General features: G+C 39.8%; 1 pseudogene; it reads right to left on the bottom strand.

Annotated features, from left to right (window-relative positions):
• Positions 1 to 756: 756 nt before the first annotated feature.
• LOC138030347 (uncharacterized) lies at positions 757 to 3,556 on the bottom strand (annotated as a pseudogene).
• Between the last annotated feature and the right edge of the window lie 2,508 nt (positions 3,557 to 6,064).

The raw sequence follows: 6,064 nt of genomic DNA, 5'->3' as shown, positions 1-6,064 counted from the left end.
TGAACGCTTAGGGTTGTTTCTGCATTGGTAAAACAATGACCTGTGACCTGTGTTTTGTACCTGCTCAGCTTTACCGCCGTAATTTTTATTTGTTCAAAGGGCGACATAATCAATCCCTCACTAGAACCAGGCACTTTATGGTCTCTGCAGTGGAAAATTATGCCAGTCACTCTGACAGTCAAGTAAAACAAAACGCTCGAACGGAAGATATACATACATAAAGAGGACTATGGAGGAAAAAAACTCTGCAGTTGTCGACGGAGGAAGTATTGCATGTAATGAAGGTTACTGCACATTCACAGGTAAAAGAAAAACAACAACAAAAGATACTTTATAACTCGTTTTATTTACTTGTTTAATTCTCACTAGAAACAAAGAATGACTCATAGCAGTTAACAAAAACGCCATACCTAATTTTTAATAACACTTTTGTCGTGTTTTCGTAATAAGTATTTTTAAGGACGGTGCCTACTAATTCAAAGATATTTTTGCCCACGTTTATGATTATATAGGAAATGTAGATCTTAACAAGTGTTATTGAAATCCAAAAAGAAAATTGGGGGTAACCACGCATTTTTCAAAGATAATTCATGAAATAACTTCTCAAACTGAAGCTTAATTATCTCCATAAAATGCATGGTTACCCCCCAATTTTCTTTTTGGATACCAAGAGTACTTACTAAGATTTACTTTCTCCGGATAGTTTTAAACCGCGCAAAAATATCCCTGTATTAGTGAGCATCGCCGATAGGAAACCCGAGTATCTCAAGATGCGCAGAACGTATGCACAATAACAATGGTAGGCACCGTCCTTAAAATGGTCAGTACACAATTTTCAATATCATACAATATTATTAAGAAGTGGTGCACAACTGATGATCCTATGCAACAACAAGTTTCAAAATTAACAGACGCACTTCACCTTCTTGGGACGTTATTGACTTACCCAATTTTCCTCACACACTGCAGCCCCCCTCCCCCCCTATTGACTCCCAGGGGTTCCCCATTGACGAGTAAAATCCTCTGGCCTTAGACAGAGTAAAATACTAAGTCTGGCTGGTTTAGGCCGGTTTGGACGTCAAAGGGTTAATTAATGGTGTTTTAGTTTTGTCTTCGACCACCACCTCCTCTTTCTCTAATAAATCAAGTATTTTTAATCGTGGCATCTTCCTCCTCTGAAGTGTCTAGTCTTCTAGCACTGCACAGGGCACATTAATTGAGTACCCTGTAAATCAACTCAAATCAATGCAAATTAAATTAATCAAACATTGGTTTTTGAGGAGTGGGGAAAACCAAAGTACCTGGAGAAAAACCCCTTGCAGTAGGGTAGAGAACCTACAAACTCAACTCACATGATGCCGAGTCTAGAAATTGAACCTGGGCCACATTGGTGGGAAGTGAGCGACCAACCACTGCACCAGCCCTGCTCCACAAATTTGATTCAAGAAGCTCCTCAGATGATTCTGGTCTGAACTAATGATTCTTGTGGAATAAATATCACCTCATCACCCAACACGTTGTACATCACCCCTTATATCAATATGTTCTAATTTATTGATCAATTTCATTGTAATCTTCATCATAAAAAGCCCTTTCAATTGTATCTTTAGTGTTTCAACTTTGGATAATTGCTGGTCCAAATTTGTGACTGATTTGCCTTTTTCTTTTATCCTTTTCCTCCTCCAGTCTGTAAAACAAAAGGGGAAGACCACCACTTTAATTTACTATTTGGTAATTCCAGTTTATCAAATCAATATATGTTGTGCTGATCAGCAGTAAAAAATGAAGAAAAATAGAGCCATCCTCAGGTTCTAAATGGATAGCTTTTGCACATAAAAGAACATGAATTTATTGAAAGTGGTCAGAAACTTGTTTTAATGCATAAAAGTCACTTGCCTACAATCATAAGTATACATACAAATGACAAAATATCAACAAAACACCATTAATGGTTTGTGATTTTTTTAGCAGATTTTTTAAGTGGAAGCATTCTATCAGAAGTTAGAAATTGATAAAGGGAAACATCTTCAGGTTGAGGATAAAGCACGGAGTACCGCACTACGGAGTAACCAAATGGAGAATCCCTAAAACTTGTTAAGAAGTAAATAAAAAATCATTTTTCAAAGTTGAACTTCCAAACAAAGGTTGTCCAATTCGTGAAGCAAACATTTCAGTCATTATAAAACCTGCCTCTCTCCTTCCATGTCTGATGTTTGACAAAGCACATTTACTTTTCTGGGTAGTGGCAAGCAGAATGATTATCTTTTTACAAAATGGCGGCTGTCCACTACGAGACCAGCACAGGTGGAAGTTTGAACTCATTCAAGGTATGTACAACTAAAGGACATTAAACTTCAAAAAATGATTCATTTATATTTTTCTTCCTTCTAAACTATTTTAGGGTACTCCATGGAGTGGCCCTCAATCACATTTTCATTCTCAGAATGACAAGAATATTGTGAAAAAGTAGTTTCAGGGCAATCGTTATGCTGGATTTGCAAGAAGCAATGTTATTCAGACCGAGTGGGTGAGGTGGAAGGAGAGCACTTGGGGATCTCAGTGGACACTACCCTATAACTGTCTTCTAGAATCAAAAGTAAGTGTATTTCACAGGTCCAATCACAAGTATTGTTTCACCAATACTGAAAGAACCCTTGGCTAACACTTTCCTAATGCTAATCTTTGGCCTAAACTTTATCTCAATATAGCTTTTAGTCCTCATGTTAGAACTACAAACGCATTAGGGTTGGTTACAAACTGGAAAAACAGTGACCTGTGATTTGACCTGCAAACTAAACTTGCTGATTAGCACACTCATATCATTGTAATTATAAGTGAGGGATTATATACATTACTACATGTAGGTAACACTATATAATTTGTAACTCCTATCTTGGCAACTTCCCAAACGTTTCTTGGAATACTTTTTCAATCGCAGCTTTCCCATTCTCAGGCAATGCTCTTGTGCCGATTCCAGTAAAATTTAAGGACAGTCTCGGCACAGTCTTAAAACTTAAAAACTTATTCTGGCCATAGTCATATATTTTCCACCCACTGCTGACAATGTCAAACACGTAAACGGGTTTCCTGGCGTCCACAGCCATCTGTACAGCCCACCCAGTGCCGCCCTCAACTATATTCCCGTGGACGCTAATTTTTCCAACTGCAAACACAGCACTGGTATCCTTGACTTGGTGCCAGTTCCTTCGAAGTAAATTATTTACGAAGGGTTTCCCAGTCGGAAAACGTCGTTTTAAAGTTTTGTTTGCCATGTGTAAGAAGTCATCAGCCTGTTGCAATTGCTCATCGGAGAGAACAACTCTACCACAAGCTTTCCTGTTATGAGTCTTCAAGGAAAATGCCTTCACGCGAACCCCGTATTTGGCGCCTAATTTTTGCCAATAGGTATCACTTCCCATTGCAGCTCCAGAAAATAGCATATAATGCTTCGGGTTACCGAAGTAGTTTTCTTCTTGTTTTCTTATGGCTTCTTCAAGAAAACATCGTCATCAAGATCAAAATCATCATAACTCCAACACTGTTGTATGCCCGCCATGTTGTTAACGGCAGCAGTAAGGATAGTACTTCGTGTAAGACTGAAGGCGATGAAACCCCTAGTGCCACTCCACCACTGCACGACACCGCGGCAAAATGAGTGCGCATGCTCTGCTTCGAACACATTTGATCATTTGATTCGAGCTTTTGAGCTCTTTGTCTTTGAGTTTATTTGGCGGTGAAGTAAAAGTTCTTTTGTACCTTTTGATGATCAAGATCTCACGCTCAACATGGACTCGACAGAAAAACTAAACAGTAGTTCCGAGTTGTTTCCAACGAGAAAGTCAAAAGAGGTAAGCTCATTTTAGGCATGAATTTATTTGTTTATGTCGTTTCCATGAGTGATCTTTGCCAAGCATGTTTGCTCGTGTTTCGGTCACACCGTTGAAGACCTAAAAGTTGTAAATTTTAAACTGATAACATTTTTCGTTTACTGTTTTTCGCTTAAGGGCAATTCCTCTAAAAACGCGGAGGGTTTTGACACAAGAGAAGTTTTAACCTCTGACATGCGATGCGAGAGCCAATGATGGATTTTTCTGTGACCTGGTTGTCCACAGCAAGAGCAATGGTTTGTCTGGTAGATGGCGATGCTCTTTCTTTTCCAGCTCTGTGTTGCTTTTCAGGACACACTAGGTTGTGGTCTGTTGATTTCATTGTCCCAGTCATCTGACCTGAAGAAATCTTGTGGAAAGTGTTGATATCTGGCTGGCTGTCATTTTGACTGTCATTACTTTCAAGATGTGAGCAACTGTTTTTATCTGCACTGTTTGACAAAATCTCTAATTAAGGGAGTTAGTTAAGTTTATTTTTTTTTACAATCCTTACAAATAGGGCACAGATTTCCATGTTTTTTTCAAGTATCTTAAGTGACATCTGACCATTTGTTGTTGTTATTTGTTACTATTGTAGGTTTGTAGTTTCTTTTCGGTGTGGAAAAAGTGATCCCTACCAGTGAATTTTTATGCCAAAAAAATGTTCCCAGGCTACCCATGAGTTAGCCTAAATTTCAGTCGCCTCTCTCCCCGAGTGACTTAGCGAGTGGAGGAGGCGGCTGAAAATCAAGGCTAACCATCAGTTTAAAGCTGTTTAATTAGAGCTAAGATTTTTGCAGCTGCCTCTAATGACAAACAGTGCAACATTTGTATCAGTCAAGGAAAAAGGCCAACAAGAATGGTTACTCGTAAACGACTCCTATCAGTCAGCTTAGAAAATTAGCTAAAAGGTATTTCACGAGGGAGAGCCAGATAATAAATGGAACCAGGAGTCCATTACCCGGAGCTTCCATCTGTAATGTACCCTTGGGTCAACCCTTTCCATATATTTCTATTTTTAGATCTCCTAATTAATGACGTATGTGATTGAGAATAGAATACAATATGATTTTATTTGCTCAGTTCATAGTTAATGTACAATTTAAAGTCGGAAACAAACAGATAAATAGATAAAATAATCATAATTACAATTCTAATTAATTAATTTAATTAGAAAGTTTAAAATTGCCACGCCGGTTTAAAAATATTTATCATGGAGATTGATCATGCGCAAAAAAAGATTTGACAAGTCGCAACTGGGCTGAATAATCCATTTCTTTGGATGAGCGCAAATCAAAGAATGTCGAGGCGGCTGGCAGAGTCGTCTTTCCTCTTCCCGACTTATCACCACAATTACTGTGACCACCACGACCAATGTGACCACCATGACCACCACAACTATTGTGACCAATACGATCACTGTCACCACCATAACCACCACAACTACTGTGACCACCATGACCACCACAATTCCTGTGACCACTACAATCACTGTCACCACCATAACCACCACAACTACTGTGACTACTACGACCACCACAACTACTGTCACCACCATAACCACCACAACTACTGTGACCACCACGACCACCATGACCACCACAGCAATTGTGACCAATACGATCACTGTCACCACTGACCACCACAACTACTGTGACCACCATGACCACCACAGCTATTGTGACCAATACGATCACTGTCACCACCATAACCACCTTAACTACTATGACCACCACGACCACCACAGCTACTATGACCACCACGACCACCACAACTACTGTGACCACTACGACCACCACAACTACTGTGACCACCATGACCACCACAGCTAATGTGAACAATATGATAACTGTCACCACCATAACCACCACAACTACTGTGACCACCATGACCACCACAACTACTGTGACCACTACAATCACTGTAACCACCATAACAACCACAACTACTGTGACCACTACGACCACCACAACTACTGTGACCACCACAGCTATTGTGACCAATACGATCGCGGTCACCACCATAACGACCACAACTACTGTGACCACCACGACCACTGTGACCACCATGACCACCACAACTACTGTGACCACCATGACCACCACAGCTATTGTGACCAATACGATCACTGTCACCACCATAACCACCACAATTACTGTGACCACTACAATCACTGTCACCTCGTAAACCAACAAACC

The sequence above is a fragment of the Montipora capricornis genome, chromosome 13, assembly GCF_036669925.1.
Source record: "Montipora capricornis isolate CH-2021 chromosome 13, ASM3666992v2, whole genome shotgun sequence".
In the NCBI taxonomy this organism is placed as follows: Eukaryota; Metazoa; Cnidaria; class Anthozoa; order Scleractinia; family Acroporidae; genus Montipora; species Montipora capricornis.
This window is presented reverse-complemented; position numbering and strand designations above follow the sequence as displayed.